Source organism: Gopherus flavomarginatus, chromosome 7 (assembly GCF_025201925.1).
Source record: "Gopherus flavomarginatus isolate rGopFla2 chromosome 7, rGopFla2.mat.asm, whole genome shotgun sequence".
Lineage (NCBI taxonomy): Eukaryota > Metazoa > Chordata > Testudines > Testudinidae > Gopherus > Gopherus flavomarginatus.
Genome location: NC_066623.1, coordinates 11,237,324 through 11,254,635, shown reverse-complemented (window position 1 = coordinate 11,254,635; position 17,312 = coordinate 11,237,324). Strand labels below are relative to the sequence as shown.

Below are 17,312 nucleotides of genomic sequence, written 5' to 3'. Positions count from 1 at the left end.
TGGATCTAGCTCTAGATGTGTATTTAGGCACTGAAATACCTTTATAAATCTGCCCTGGAGAGATTAAGGGATTTGCCCAAAGTCTCTCCAAGAAAAGTCTGTAGCAGAGCTAGGAACAAGTCTCAAATTGCCTGAGTCCCAGTCCATAAGACCTTTCCTTCTTCCTACCTCACAGAAATTATCACCATTACCAGAAGCTGAGAAGGAGGCATACTGAGGTGATCCCTGACCGGCTATCCTCATTTCACCATCTCCCATTGTATCCTATCTGTTAAGAACAAAGAATTTAATCTGGGACTAGAAATGCTGAGTATCTGTAAAGTGTATTCCATCATATTCATCTTTTACTAGGAATAAAGATTTATCTTGGTCCTCTTTCTTTAGGAACCAGAATTGACTTAGTAATGTATTAAACAGCGGAGGCAAATAAGGTGACCAGATGTCCCGATTTTATAGGGACAGTCCCGATATTTGGGTCTTTTTCCTTATATAGGCTCCTATCAGCCCCTACCCCCTGTCCTGATTTTTCACACTTGCTGTCTGCTCACCCTAGGGGCAAATGACATCTGAAGGGGAGTTAGTGACCTAGGTAAAGGTACACGCAGAGCCAATTTAGAGCAGTGAGTGAAATTACAATGTGTCTGATTCCAAACAGAGTAGGCAGTGTACGCCCACTGTTCTAAAGGTAACAGATTCAGAATGTAACCGGGGTTCTATATCCATCCCTTTTATTTCTTCATCATAACAGGTTCAAAGAGGTGCATGGTTACTGATGTCTCCTCCTTGACAAGTGTTTTCTGGATCTTTTGCGGTTAGCACTATATAACAAATGACTATGTCCATTTGTGATGTGGGGTGGGTGGAAGAAAACCAAATATCCCATCTATTAAGTGTCTATTTCTTTTTAGTAGCAGATACAAATGAAAACACCCTTAAACCAGTTTAAAACATCTAAACTGCTACAGATTAAAATAGAATCAAATCTAGTCTATTTTGTGATGGGTACTTGTGAATTCCAATAATGAAGGCAGAGAGAATTGTTTTGCAGTCTAAGAATCAGATCTGGAAATATTCAAATTTCCGGAAACCACAGGTTTGTGTTCCCCCCGTCATGGAATTTCATAATGGTCCATTATAAAGGTCTTGGATCTTCCTCTGACGTATTTGGTACTTGCCACGGTCAGATAAAGCTACCAGAGTAGACGGACCACTTATCAATCACTTTTGTCAATTCCCATATTCTTTCTTTGCACATTGGCTCTATCAGTTTCTTTCATTAGCTTTCTACAGGTTGGAGTGAGCAGACAAAAAGAAAAGATTGAATCAGTCATAAAAGCTGTCTGTTACAGAATGTGTCAACAGTATTTTATATTTCTGTCTCTTCTCTTTAATAAAAACAGGTAAAAGCTGATTACAAAGCATAGATCAAGCAGGGCATTTCGGCTGATGCTAATTAGTAAAACACTGAAGCAATCATCCTGAGAGATGATTTCCCTTGTACTCCAGTGGTCAGAAGACCTAACAGAAAATCAACTTTTCTTTCCTGCTAAATGTCTCACACCTTTGCAGAAAGATGAATTAGCTTTTCAAACTTGTGTTCACAAGGAAATCTTTTTTTTTTTTTTTTTTTTACATTAAAATATCTTCCTGAAACATAGCAAGTATTCTGTATAATCAGCACCAAAATCGAACCAAATTAGGCTGAGTTGAATTTTAAACAGAGCTTTTGTTGCAAAGATCTGTGGAAAACTGTCTGGAAACACTCAGTCCCTGCACATAAGGGTTTTGTAGGTTTCTCTATGCCTTGTTGCAGTTCAGTGAGAGAAGTAATGATGCTTATGAGCTGGTGCACACTGCTGGATATTTTACTTGCAATCATAAAAACATACCCGTCTCTCCACCACTCCAATTCTAGTGGCAGGGGCTTTTTCAACTGCAGAGAACTTACCTTTGAAATTATGAACTCTGTCCATCAAACTTCAAGCCTACTGACTTTTAGTATAGGGCATACTTCACGGTGCGTTTATTTTATGTAGCTTTTACTAATACAAAAAGTACAGTCACAATGTCCTAAATATGCTGTCAGACATCCCAGCAATTAAATAATTGGATTATGATAGCAGGGGAGCTTTTTCCACATTTAACAGAACTTCTCAGTAGCCAAGATTTAACAGAACCCATCCATTTTATGATGGTATGTCAGGAGATCCTAAAGAGGTCCTGATGGGATGGATTGCACCCTCCGCAAGTTCATAGATGACATTAAGCTTGGGGGAGAGGAAAATATGCTGGAGGGTAGGATAGGGTCCAGAGTGACCTAGACAAATTGGAGGATTGGGCCAAAAGAAGTCTGATGAGGTTCAACAAGGACAAGTGCAGAGTCCTGCATTTAGGACGGAAGAATCCCATATACTGCTACAGGCTGGCTAAGTGGCAGTTCTGCAAAAAAGAATGTGGAGATTACAATGGATGAGTAGCTGGATTTGAGTGAACAGTGTGCCCTTGTTGCCAAGAAGACTAACAGCATATTGGACTGCATTAGTAGGAGCATTGCCAGCAGATGGAGGGAAGTGATTATTCTCCTCTATTCGGCACTGGTGAGGCCACACATATAGAGTATTGCGTCCAGTTTTGGGACTCCTACTACAGAAAGATGTGGATAAATCGGAGATAGTCCAATGGAGGGCAATGAAAGTGATTAGGCAGCTGAGGCACATGGTTTATGAGGAGAGGCTGAGAGAACTGGGCTTATTTAGTCTGCAGAAGAGAAGAGTGAGGAGGGATTTGATAGCAGCCTTTAACTACTACTGAAGGGGGATTCCAAAGAGGATGGATCTCAGCTGTTCTCCCTGGTGGCAGATGATTTAACAAGGAGCAATGGTCTCAAGTTGCAGTGGGGGAGGTCTAGGTTGGATATTAGGAAAAATTATTTCACTAGGAGGGTGGTAAAGCACTAGAATGAGTTACCTAGGGAGATGGTGGAATCTCCATCCTTAGAGGTTTTTCAGGCCCAGCTTGACAAAGCCCTGGCTGGGATGATTTATTGGTGTTGGTTCTGCTTTGAGCAGGGGCTTGGACTAGATGACCTCCTGAGGTCTCTTCCAACCCTTATCATTCTTTGAAAAAGGAATATATCAGTAACCCCCAGTTCAGCCTACAGTGCAAGTATATACCTTTGGAATAGTGGCCCACTTGACCAGACAATCCAACTTGGAGACAAGAGGTTTGTGTGCTTCCCTTGCAGTGATCCACTAAATAGGAATAGAAACAGCACCACCCTCTTTCCCCTGCCAATGTTCTCCCCAAGCAGGGCTAAGGCACACCATGGGAGATGCTTGCACTGCCACAGCCAGGCTGGGTCTGTTTTATGGACCCAGTCTGGCTGTGGCAGTCACCTTTCCCAAACACTGAGGGCATAACCCAAAACCTAGGTTCAGGGAGCTCAGCACTTCAGAGCATTAAATCCTTTACTTAGGACCTAAATGTTAGGCTCCTGTTTTTGAAACTCTGAGCGTGTGTCTACATTGCAGCTGGATTCCTGCAGCTGGTCTGTGCCAGCTCCCTCCTTGCAAGGTCCTAGAGCCCAAGGCCCAATCCAAACCCAAATGTCCATGCTACAATTAAATAGCCCCTTAGCCTGGGCCCGTAAGCCCAGAGCTTTGGAGCGGAGCCCAGAGCTGGAGCCCGGAGCAGCTCCAGAGCAGTGGAGCTGCAGGTTTTTGCCTGGAGCTGGAGCGGAGACAGAGCACAGCTCCAAAGCCCTGTGTGAACCTGAGCCATCTGACACAGGCCAGCCAGGGGTTTTTAACTGTAGTATAGACAGAGTCTAAGGGCTTATTCCAAAACCCATTGAAGCCCATAAAAAATGGACTTCAATGATCTTTGGCTTGGGTCCTAACTCCACATACAAAATGGAAGACAAATAAATATGATCTGATTAATTACAATTTTGCAAGAGCAATTGGAGATGACAGACTGGTGCAATATTTTGCGTCTTATGTCATTCAGAAGGTGGTTTATTTTATTAATAATGAGAACATTTCTTCACAGAATGCAAATTAAGAGCTGGTATCTCTGTGTGAGGGAGGTAGCATCTGATGAGCTAATACAGAAGCTGATTGAGCATTTGGAAAAATATGGGAAACTTCCTTGTGAGTTAAAAACTGCACAGGTGGAAAAAGAAAACTAGACTGGAGCCACTAAGTACAAAAGCAGAGAAGTTAGAGAAGGAAAATACCTGCGAAGTCTCCAGCCCATCTCTCTTCCAGTGCAGAATTAGATCCTACAGTGCATTTCTTCCTGTCTTCCTTGAAAAGTCCCAGGAGATGAGGGTTTTTGCCAATTACTGTGGGAGACTATTCCACATCACAATACATTTCACACTAAGAAAACTTCCTGATATTTGGCCTTCTTAATTTTGTCCTGTATTCTTAGCTATATCCCTATGTGTAACACAAACTAATGTCCTGTTAAATATTTGGAACTGCCTTCATGTTCCACCATAGCCCCCGTGTCATCTCCTAGTCATGCAATAACAAATAGAGCTTTTTTAACCTTTACTCAGAAACCAAGTCCCTCTTCTTCTAATCAGTGTACAGTACTTATTCTTTGATATCCTTCCAGTTTGTCTCTCCTTTCGGACAATGTCGTGTGCACAATACGCCAGATGTGGTCACATCAGTCTCAGGGAGCGAGAGGAACTATTCAAAGGGGAAGATTCCAAATGTCCATTTTTTCCTCATTATTTATTATTGTTCCCTGCTAGTCACACTCATTCAATAAAAGATAGAAAGCTAATGCAGACTAAATATTTTGGGTGTGTGCTCAATGACATGTATATCATAAGAGGTATATATAATGGGAGCAGAAGTTATAATTCATAGTCTAATTTTAACAAGTTATTTCCAACATTTTATTGATTCATTGGCCTGGTCTGTTGTTGGTGAACTTCACCCCTGTGCAGAGAGCTAGCACAAAGCTCATGCACCACTTAAGTCTCACTTAAGCCTTATTTTGTTCTGGCTCATCTGCAAGGGGTGAAGGTCACCCCATGAGTATTATGTGTCTGTATTGGCGCATCTGTTCTCGTCTCTTTTATAGAGAAAAGTTGACTTCCAATTAAAAAAAAATTGTAGAAACCCCCCAAACAAACCAACACCCAAAGCCAGAATCAACCCTCTGCTTAGAGGCTTAGAAAAGCGCCAGCCTCTTGATACAGTCACTTGGGGCAGTATTGGCAGTTTAGAATCCAGACCAAGTTGGGGCAGCACAGAGCTGCACTGCCCCAGGAGTAGAGATGGGACTAATTCTGAGCTAGATTTGAAGTTCAGTCCCTGCTTCCTCCTTATTCCATGGAGGATGTGAACTGTGTTGTAAGCCTTTTTCCTAGCATAGCTTAATTTCCCTTTATGCCAGCTCAGCTTGCTGACCAGAGCATTGGGGAAAGAGAGTCAATATAGAGTCAAGATTCCATCCACTCCCACCAACCTGCACAGGAGAGAGAGTAGAAGTCAACTGCTTTCCTTCTGCGCATGGATTGGCAATGCGGGCAGCCAGTGAAGAGAACTTACTCTCCTGTGTGGGTGCATTAGGTAGCTCACAGCTTAGGCTTTGATCAATTAAATTCTGCAATAGTTCTGCAAATCAAACCAACCAAAAATCAAACCGTACACTTAAAAAAAGAATCAAGCAATTGACAATACCTTAGTTAATATGCTGAAGAGGCTGGTGGAGAAGCAAAAGCCACCAGTTCATCCCCAATATGCAAACCTGGAGGTGGAGTTCAAACCTCCAGTCAATTTTAGGAGCTCTGGTTTAGTGTGCCAGATTGTTTCATCTCTTTCAGAGGTTGGAGATGATGTCCGGGAAAACCTGGCTGGAAATCATCAAATCCTTTCATCGGATTCCTGAGAAACACACCAGGATCTGGAAAGGGCAGTATGATGCCTGCTGCGAAGTCAAAGGGATACTTTGTTTTTAAATTGGACAATTTAATACGGTGTTCGGGTCAAATTTTGCATTGGGGTGGTGAGGTAGAGAGTGAGCCTACCCTGCATTCACCCAGCAGTGGCTCCTGTCCCGCAGGCCTGAGCCTGGCTCCCCACTGTGGTCATTGCAACCTGGCACTTGGGGTTGAAACACCATTCAGGCCTGTCCTGTCCACCTTTCGGTCATGATGGAGGAGCACCGAGGCCAAATTTGAGTGAGTGGCATTGGATCATAGTGAATGGGATCGCATTGCCTGGAGCAGGGATCTGGGTCCAGTCCTGTGGGACAGGACAGGAGTCACTGCTGCTTGGTGAAATTGGGTCAGGCTTGCTTTTCAGCCCCATATGAAAAAGTGTCATAAATAGCTCACAGAGGTACTCAATCTCCCATCAAAATAGGTCACCCCTCTCAGGTAGATGGAGTGCCTGTGCCAATGGGAGAAGCTCTCCTGTCGGTGTAGATAGCATCTACACTAAGTGCTACGCCAGTGCAGCTGCAGTGCTCGATATGTAGACAAGACCTAGCAGTTTAAGTGTAGACATTCCAGATCCTGCAACCCTTACTTGTCTCAGTAGTACCATCAACATCAAGGACTGTAGGACTGAGTCTTTTAAAAGTGAAATGTAAATAACATATTAAAATGTTCTGCTGTTATGAAACATGTAAAAAGAACAACATTTTCTTGGTCAAATTGAAAACAGACATTTTGAAAGTATTTTTTCTATATTTTTGTTTGCAGTGTGCTAGCTGCGTATGTCCCAGGATAGAGAGAGAAGGCGGGTGAGGTAATATCTTTTATTGGAACAGCTTCCAATAAAAAGTATTACCTCACCCACTTTTGTGTCTCTCTTTTTTCTCTAATGAATTATAGTTATGATCTATTACACTGCTCCCAATTATATTTGATTGGTCAGTTTTATGAAATATGTAACAGTTTTAAAATCGATCTCATCTGCAATTGGTAAGCTTTCAAATATTTTAAGCATATGTAAAGTTTTCATCCACACTGTAAATGTACCATATATTAAAGTGCAAAACACACCTATAGAAAATTATTTTCTGGGGAGAATATGAATTTTGCTAGCCTGGAAATCTAAATAACTATCTGCAGTATGGGCCAGCAGAGGGAGCTTTAGTTTTTGTTTGTACGCAATCCTCCATTGATACAAGAACTCAAATGTTTTCATTCTTTTAAATTTTCTTTAGAGAGCAAAAGGGATTAAAGTTGTCTCTTGCTATAAAAACTTGATAGGAATGTAATGTACGTGTGGGAACAAACTTTCCTGGTTAGTTTGAGATACACTATTCTGTACAATAATATTCTTATAGTTTTCCTCCAATACAACTTGTGTGTGAGAGTGGGTCTTGAACAACAGGAGGCAGGAGAAGAGTGTGGAGATATGGGAAGGTGGAAGGCAGATGAGGTGTGGAGGTGGGTCTGGAGTCGTGTGAGACAGGGAAGGTGTGGAGGGGAGTCTGTAGCGGTGGGAGGCAGGGGAGGTGTGGGGATCTGTAGCGGTGGGAGGCAGAGGAGGCGTGGAGGGGGATCTGTAGCGGTGGGAGGCAGGGAAGGTGTGGCGGGGGATCTGGAGTGGTGAGAGGCAGGGGAGGTGTGTAGCGGGTCTGGAGTGGTGGAAGGCAGGGGAAGTATGGAGGGGGTCTGGAGCGATGTGAGGCAGGGAAGGTGTGGCGGGGGATCTGGAGCGGTGGGAGGCAGGGGAGGCGTGGAGGGGGATCTGGAGCGGTGGGAGGCAGGGGAGGCGTGGAGGGGGATCTGGAGCGGTGGGAGGCAGGGGAGGCGTGGAGGGGGATCTGGAGCGGGGGGAGGCAGGGGAGGCGTGGAGGGGGATCTGGAGCGGGGGGAGGCAGGGGAGGCGTGGAGGGGGATCTGGAGCGGTGGGAGGCAGGGGAGGCGTGGAGGGGGATCTGGAGCGGTGGGACGCAGGGGAGGCGTGGAGGGGGATCTGAGTGGTGGGACGCAGAGGAGGCGTGGAGGGGGCGTCTGGTGCAGTGGGAGGCAGGGGAGATATGGGAACGTCTAGAGCAATGGGAGGCAGAGGAGGCGTGGAGAGGCGGTCTGGAGCAGTGAGGGGCAAGGGATACGTGTGTGTCTGGTTGAAAATGCACATTCATCTCTTTGAGTATGAAAATTAGAACAGCAGTATGTGCTGTATGTGCTCTTTTCTAAAGAAAAAAGTCTTAACACGATGTGTAACTGATCTTGGGCGAGGGTGAGCTACTTTTTTTTTTCTTTTCTTTTTCTTTGTGCTGCTGCCATTCAACAATGAGAAACTTTTAACCACTTGAAAAATTACTTCTCAGCATGCTAAGTGACCCTGTGCTATGTCTTACAAATACAGAATGTAGATGTTCCCCACCTCTGCTAAATAATATCAATAAGAAGCAGAGTGAACTGCACTGGGCAGTGAGTAAGAGGACAAGCTGAGAGTCATGGGGGAACTGCTTGATCCAGGCTGCTTCTGGGACCATTTGCCTGAGCTATATTTCAAATGTTTCATTGAGAAGCATACAGCAAAATCCTTCAACTCCATGTTGAGATCCCAGTCTCTGCCAGTTCAGAGGCCTGTGCCCATGCAGAGACCAGTCTCCAAAGGACCCGCAGAGGTGCTGGAGGCCAGTCTAGACATTGCTCGATTGGTGAGTTAGCTGATATCTCTTTGTGAACTCCTAGCCTTTTATTTGTAATCACAAATACAGCTGCCCTGGTAACCCAGCCTTCCAGAAACCTTTCCCACCAAACATCAGCAACAGCAAAGGGGTGGTGTCATTCTCCCAGATCTCATTCGCTCATTTGAATGTCAGAACCTTGCTTATACCATGCTCAATAATGTTAACATTTACAAAGGCAATTTCTTCCTCCTTCCAACCATGAACAGTAGGCAAAGAAAGGATAGTTAGGAGAAAAGCACAAAAGAAGCTATAATAGTCAGCTGTGCTGCTAATGAATGAAAGGGTAAAACACTTAAAGAGCATTATCATTTGTAAGGTTTTGTTCTATTTGGTGCTAGTAGAATAAAATTATCACCCACTGGAAATTTGTTTGTCAAAAAATTGCTAAAATATTTTCCCCAAACTTCCCCTAAAATGTGCATATACATTTCAGAGTTGTTTTAAAAAAAGTAATTTTCAAACTTTAGCCTATATCTAATTTATCCAACAGAGGACAGGGCTATGCTTGTTGAACACCAGTCTCACAAGATATTTCAGATATTTTCCAAAATATTTTCTTTAAAAACTTTTCCATTATAGAGAGATAAGTTAAACTGATCAATAATGAACAGCAACAAATTTACTTAACACCAAAACTGTCTGGTTCTCTTTAGTTCCATTTTATTAATGTTTAGCTGCTAAATGGAAAACAGAGACTAGAATAATCCAAAACTTTCCAAAGTTCACATTCCTATTGAAAACGCTCTTCAAGACTATCCCTCTGGAAATAGCTCCCTTTTGCTAAGAATGTTGATTAACTCTTAATTTGTTTACTGATTTCACATTCTACAGCCATTATATATAGCCTAATAAAAAATCGATTTTACCATAGCATTTTACAAAAATAGATGTGTGCAGATTTTGCAGTTAAAACGTAGTTTTAATAAGAACAATAATAACAAATCACAGTAACTAGCTGTTATACAGTGCTTTTCATTCATAGATCTCAATTAAGTTAAAGCAAGATTATTTGGATCAGTGTAAATTCATCCAGACAGCTTCTGACTTTGTTATAGACTTACCAGTTGAAATAAAGGCAGCAAAAAAATTGCATGAAATCATTCTGTATATTTTACCCCAATTCTGTGCTCACAAGAAAGTACTGGACCTTTTTATGATCCTACTACTTATGAATACCACTGAAGACCACTCTGGCTTTCCAAGCAATCCAGATTCATATACACTTTTGATCCACTACAAAGGAGACAATCTTATGTTGCTTTAAATCAGGAGAGGAAAATGGCAAGCCAGCATGTACTTTTCAAATACAAAACAGATTGGCACATTGGGATTTCTAAAGACAAATTTTTCATAACACTCAACAAACTCATGCACAGTAAATAATTCAGCTCTGTGTGAATATAAAACGTAGCTGCGCCATAGATGAATTTAGGTGAATGGGCCTTTGAAAGCTTGTTTCTTTTGTTTCCTTGATACTGATAAAATGGCTGTGAAGAGGTCACTGGAAACCTAGATTAACACATATGACACTATCCCTGTCACAGACCCTTGACTAAATCCTGCTTTCTTTACTGAGGGGAGAAAGGAGTTCAGTGGGGAAAATTGCTGAGTACAGACTGCAAGATTTGCCCCCTTTGTACCTCCTGGGCTTGCTTTTCAGTTAATTTTATTCAGACTCCTTATGAAAATAGTTTAACGGGTTAACTTGTTAAATTTGCGGTAAATTTTTTTACACTATCCTCTTGGACAAAGCTAAGAGATAAATGTTCATTAGTTGTTTCCTTGAGCAGGAAAGGCAAGGAGACAATCTCTTCCTTGTTCATGTTCTGTGCCTTCTCTTATAATTTGTCTCGCATGAATTAACAAAGTAACAATGAATACAAATTTACCTATTGTGAACACCCAAATAAATTCCTTATTAATACTTGACGTTCCCATTAGCTATGAGCCCTAACCCTGGCTGGTTTTCCGTTGCTGAGCGGTTAGTAGCAGGAAGAGTTGGAGCAATAGCTTTTGGCAAGTTGCATTTATGGTGAGTGTGAGAGCCAGAGATGGGCAGACAGTTACAAAGGCAAGTTTAGACCTTGTTAACTTCCATAGTTTAAAAGCCAGTAAGTAAAAGTGGGTGGAAGGCTGGAGATACTGAAGCCAGAAGCCTGATTTGTTTTCTCTCAGAATAACACAGCTAACATTCAGAATTGTTGAGAACAATACAGGAGAGAGGGAGTGTGTGTACCAGGGGAACTGTTCCAGAACCTTATGGAGGAAATTCTAACCTCAGTGCAATCAAGTGCAGTTTTGCTATTGATTTCCATAGGGCCAGGATTTCACCCCAAAAGAACTCATAAAGAAACCCCCAAGAGGAGTAAAAGAGATTGTTCTCCAACACCTGAGGACACAGCTAGGCTTATTTACAGGGTTTTCTGTGGTGCACTGTGGTATCTCAGCACTCCACACAATATATATTTATCCTCCCAACCACACTTGTCAGAGAGGGGAATATCATTATCCCCATTTCAGACGTGGAACTGAGGCACGAGTGAGGTGGGGCATCTAAAGATACAGATAGAGGCTGAGTGCGATTTACAAAAGACTGTTAGGTACCTAACTCCCACTGACTTTCCACCTTCTTCACTTAGCACAATATAACAAAATACTAAGCCCATCTGTAATGTGGGGTAGGTTGGAGGAAAGCAAATGAAAGGAGAGAGAGAAAAACAGGCCCCATAGCATGTTCCAAAGTCTGAGTGCTAATTTTCATAGATCTTCTGTATTTTGAAAGCATCTACCAAATTTAGGAACCTCTGAAGTGAAAGGTGAGCTTTGGGCGGGGCAGGTCAGCTACACACAGTTAGCAGTCAGCCCTGGAAGGGAAATTTTAAGGTGGTTCCTGGTTACTTTTAGACATTGTTGGACCAGATTTCCAAAAGTGCAGGCACTTGACTTACATTTTTTGACAGCAGGCAAGTGTGCCATTGACCTTAGTGGTGTAACATTTGGCTTTACGCTGGGGTACACAAAACAGAATTCTGGCACCAAATTGTCTCCTGATCCTTCCATGTGGTCAGAACTCCAGATGTTAAATTTCACAGTGTATAGAAGTGTTAGTGCAAGCTGCAAATTGTGTGCGTCTATTAGTCAGGGAATGAATATTTATTTGTGAATCATTCATTTTGCAAAAGGAACCTATTTCCACGAATCACCCAGGGCTTAGAACAGAGGTGTAGCTGGAAAAGGAGAGGTCAGGGGGTTGGAGGGGAGGATGTAGGCAGTCGAGATCAATCCCAGATGGAGGGGTGGAGGGTTGCTCCTGAGTAGTTTTGTTGAGATAAAAACTACCTAACCTTGATGTCTGCACTAGGAGTTTACAAGGAGATAATTATCACTATGCAAAAACGTATCTTTTTTCCTCCTTCAGTAGCTTAAGAATTTGTCCAGACTACAGTTTTTGGTTGTGTTGTAACTGATTAATAGATCATGTAAATTAACCCAAGTTAATTGGAAATTAGTTAATTCAAATTATGACATGAGCAAAAAGTGTAACCCAGGCAAATCCTCAAGCAACTCAACAGGGGTGCAAGCAGCCCAAAGGCAATATATATAAAGCAGGCTCCTCTCACATCCCACCTGACCCTCCCCCCACAAGATATAGAGCCCCAGAACTTCCAGCAGTAAACACAGGGCTCTGTAGAGACCCTAGGGTTGTGGCAGGAACAGTGTTACAGTGCTGTAACCAGGTGTCTGATCCTCTTCTTCCATGGACCATTTACAAGTATTTACACCTGTGCAAAGAGGGCCAATAGCACTTCAATGCCCATTTACAGCAATTTAAAATGTACATAATATTAAAAACATTAAATAGCATCAAGGCTTCAAACCAGGATATGGTTTAAGATTTTTTTCCTCCAGGATGCAATTCCACTCGCCTTTGCTGGCCTTCATGCTCACAGCTGCTTCTATCAGAGTAGGATTATCTCAGCTGACATGCCACAGGAATATATTGTGTTGGGATGCGTTTAACAAAAGCTGAGATTCATTTAAAGGTGGAGGTTGAGATTTTCAGGGCAATTAGTCACTCCACTCCCATTAACTTCAAAGGGAGCTGTGTAGCCTAATCGCATAATTGTCTTTGAAAATCTCAGCCTTACTAAGCAGGAGGAGAAGAGCACATTGCTGAGACTCGCCTTGGTCCTGAAGAAAAAAAAAAACAGTGAAGACAAAGGTACTGAGGCACCTAAATCCCAGTTTTAGGCAACACTGGGATCTACAAAATCCTCTCTGTGGCCACCTAACCATTTAGGTGACTATACGCACTTGGCACCTGTACTTCTGTTGGAAGAGTTCCCTAGACGCTGAAGTTTCTGCCTCAGAAGATGTGCATTGCTGCTTCACTCTAGATGCTCAGATGCCTAAGCCCTAGCTTGATCCCTGAATCAAGGGAAGATAAGCTTTTCCCCATCTGTTGCCTGCAGGGCCTGATCCAGTAAGCAGGCTCAGAGGTTTCTGACTCTGACGCCGTTAGAATTTTGGGATTCGCTAACGTAGAGATTGAATGATCATTTGGAACAGCACGGAGAAAATGTGGGACTCTTTCCTGTGGGTTAAAACCAGTTCAGATGGAAAAAGGAAACCAGACTGGAGCCTGTGACTATAAAATCAAAGAAGTTAGTGATGGAAGATGCCTATTAGGTCCTCCACCCTATTTCCATTCCAATGCAAGATTATACCATGCAGTGCATTTCATCCTGTCTTCCTTATAAAGTCCCAAGAGACGGAGCTTCTGTCTCTTGCCTTGAGAGACTATTCCATAATACATCTCACAATTTTGAATACTGTTCCTGATACTCAGTTTTATCCCTTACGCCTAGCTATACCGCATGTGCAATACTAAATAATCAGTCTCCCTTAAAATATGTGTAAACTGCTTTCATATTGCATCACTGCCTCTTTGTCATCACATAGCTGCACTGCCCCAGGTGCAGAGCAGAGCAGACTGAATTCTGGCAGAGTCCTTGCTTCCCCTGTCTCTGGCACCACTTAGTTCCCCCTCAGCTCAACTTGCTGAGTAGGGCAAGCTCTGGAGGATAGTTTCTCTTCTTCCAGCACACGGACTGGCAATGGGGGTAAGCCAGTGCAGAGAACTAGGGATGTATCTTATATCCCCTTCCTCCTCTATGACTTAAGGTAGATTTAGGCAGCTCAAAGCTGAGCCCTCGTGAATGAAATTCTGCAATAGTTCCGCAAAACAAACCAACCAAATATCAAAATTGTACCTGTAACAAACAATCAAGCAACTGACACTTTACATGACTATCCTGGAGAGGCTTCTGGAGAAGCCCATGTGCATCTGGAATAGGCAAACCCAGCGGTGGCGTTCAAGCCTCTTGTCAGTTTATGAAACTATGGTTTAGCCAAGCTTTGGAGGGGATGAGAGATTGTCGCTGAAACTGTGGCTGGGGTCAGTCATATCCTGTCATCGGACTCTTGAGAAACACACCAGGGTCTAGAAATGGCAGTATTACATCTGCTGCAAAGTCAGTGGGACGTTTTGGGTGTTTTTGGTCTATGATTCTATGTGGTGCTAAATCACACAACTTACTAGACCGGGGTGGTCAAACTTTTTGGGCCGAAGGCCATATCTGGCTGGGGATATTGTATTCAGGGCTGGGGCAAGGGATTGGGGTGTGGGAGGGGGTGTGGTGTGCAGGAAGGGGCTCAGGGCAAGGGAGTGGGGCAGAAGAGGGGTGTAAGGTATATGAGAGGGCTCAAGGAAGGACGTTGGAGTGAAGGAGGGGTGCAGAGTGCAGGAGGGGGCTCAGGGCAAGGGTGCAGGAGGGGTGCAGAATGTGGGAGGGGGTTCAGGTCAGGGGTTGGAGTACACAAGGGTGCAGGGTGCAGCAGGGAGCTCAGGGCAGGGGACTAGCAGGGCCGTCCTTAGGATTTATGGTGCCCTAGGCGGGATCATTAAACTGGTAGCCCTGCGCCTGTCTTGCTCTTAGCAACACAAGCATACACTTACACTATTGGAAAACTTACTACATGCATGTTATTAAAACCAGTTTAATGTAGTTAAGCCACTGTAATGCTGATGGACTAGCACTAAAGAAGTAGCACTATAGAAAAAATTCTGATTTGACAGAATGATGCAAATAATGTTTTTAATCTGTCAGCATTTTATTGGAAATTTCTATAAAGAGGTATTGAAAGAAGGATTTGTTTTTAATTAAAAGTAGTCTTTCTGGCTTTTTTGGCTGCAAAATCAGTAATAATGTCATCATATGACATAGACAAAGTGATGTCTTGTTTGAGTGCAAGAATAGCAAGACCAGTCAAGTGTTCCTGACTCCTTGTAGAGTGGAAATAGTTTTTAATGAGCCTTAGTTTTGAGAAACTCCGTTCTCCTGATGCTACTGTTACAGGAATTGTCAGTAGAATACGAATGGCAATGTACACATTAGGATATATGTCAACAAGTTTGCTGATATGAATAAACTGTACAAAGTCCATCATCGATTTTGCATGTGGCAACATTGATGACAGTGTACTCAATTCTTCATACAGTTCAAGTCCATTTAAATCAAAACTATCGCCGTGCTTCAGGAGGCTTTCTAGGTCAGGGGTCCCCAATGCGGTGCCTGTGGATGCCATGGCCCCTGCTGGGGCCTCTCAGTACGCCTGCGTACTGGCCGGTGGACGAGCATCCACCGAAATGCCGCTGAAATTCAGCGGCATTTTGGCGGCAACGCCTCTGGATGACGCTGCTTGCCGCCGACAAGCAGCATCATCCAGAGGCGTCGCCGCCAAATTTCAGCAGCTTTTCGGCAGATGCTCATCCACCACCAAGGTCCTTCGTCTGGCCCCTGGGGGACCACTGCTCTAGGTTCTTGCACTTTGTCATTAGTTGCTCTTTTTTTCCTATTTCATTGAATTTAGTCCTGCTCAGCCCGCTACCAGCTGAGTGACTGGAACCCCAGGCCGACAGCGGGTTGAGTGGCTCAGTCAGGGTATCAGCTGCCAGTCTGCTCAGCCTACTTCCAGCCTGGGGTTCCTTGGGGGTCCCCAGACCAGCAGTGGGTGCTAAGTCCAGGGGTGGCTCCAGGCACTCGTGCTCCAAGCGCATGCCTGGGGCGGCAAGCCGCAGGGGGCGCTCTGCTGGTGTCGCGAGGGTGGCAGGCAGGGTGCTTTCGGTGGCATGCCTGTGGAGGCGGCAAAATGTCTAGAGCCGCCCCTGGCTGAGTGGAGCCGGCCGCTGGGACCCCGGGTGGCAATGGGGCAGCAGCCAGAACCGCAGAGCAGCGGCGGGCTGAGCCGCTCAGCCCGCCGCTGCGCCATCAAAAATCAGCTCACTTGCTACTTGCCACTTTTGGCACATGTGCCGTAGGTTGCCGACTTCTGCTCTATACACTAATAAGGAGATGAGCATATTACAGTTGTTGGAGGGCTCTATTTAGCAGTAACAGGGCTAACAACATTTTTTGTTTCTCTGATGAAAACTGGCCCACTCCCTTCCCCATACCAAACACAAATAAGTTGTCACATAATTGTCAACAACTTAATTTTCTGTTTTTGGCTAAGATATTGATTTTTTTAAAAAAAATATTGAAATTGAATTCAGAATTGTTAGCAAGCATTTTTGGCGAACAAATTTGTTAAATGACAATCTAAATGGCAACACAGTACTGCTTTCATGCTTGGCTCACCCCCCAGCCTGCTGGTCCAACAGCTGCAGTAGAGGAGGAGATAGGTGGAAAACTGCAGGACCCCAAAATACACCTCTTGGCGTGCAGAGTGATAGCAGCAGCAGCAAACCCTCAGGTCCTATCACACACCAGTTGGCACCACTGCCAGCCCAATGGATCATGATGAAGTTAGCACAGCATCTGATTTCAGGGACGGGACACCCATGGAGCCACAGCAGCTCATCCTGCCTTGTGCAACTCCCCCCGGATGAGATGAATCACTGCCAGCCCGGGGGAGAGACGTGCTCCCCAGCTAGGGTGACCAGATCCAGTTGTCCTGATTTTATAGGGCCAGTCCTGATATTTGGGGCTTTGTCTTATATAGGCACCAATTACTCCCACCTAGGGTGGCCAGACAGCAAGTGTGAAAAATCAGGAAGGGAGGTGGGGGGGAAATAGGAGCCTATATAAGAAAAAGACCCCAAAATGCTAAATTGGCTATCCTCAGCCCAGCCGTCTGTGACCATTCCAATCCTGGCTGCCTGCGAGGAAGTGAGTTACTTTCACTGTCATTCCTCAGCAGGCAGCCAGCCTCCCCTCCCCTTGCAGCACTTCACCCAACCCAGCCCTGAGAGAGGGGTGCTCCATGGGGGGGAGGGAGAAAGGGGGGTACTCTGTGGGGCAGGGGGGAGAAGAATGGATGTTATGGGGGACAACAAAGGATACTACCAGAGCCGCTGAGCCTGCCTCACCTCACGCCAGGGGAGATCTCTCCTTCCCAGAGATCCCAGCAGCCAATCCCCTCCCTCAGACTGTGCTGCATTCAGCTCTCTAGGACCCAGCAGCCCTGCTCTTACATGCTCCACTGCTTCCCATCTGTCCGGGCTCCCGGCAGAGTGGTGTCCCCAGGCAGAGTGGTGCCCTAGGCGGCTGCCTGTTCTGCCTATGGCGAAG

The 17,312-nt window shown here is 44.4% G+C and overlaps 1 long non-coding RNA gene across 1 annotated transcript in view; it reads left to right on the top strand.

The window, feature by feature from the left end:
• LOC127055371 (uncharacterized) overlaps positions 1-415 on the top strand; it is a 38,420-nt gene extending 38,005 nt beyond the window's left edge. The window contains exon 5 of the long non-coding RNA XR_007775467.1: positions 176-415. This is a non-coding gene — a long non-coding RNA (uncharacterized LOC127055371). The remainder of the gene's footprint in view (positions 1-175) is intronic.
• The last annotated feature ends 16,897 nt before the right edge of the window (positions 416-17,312 follow it).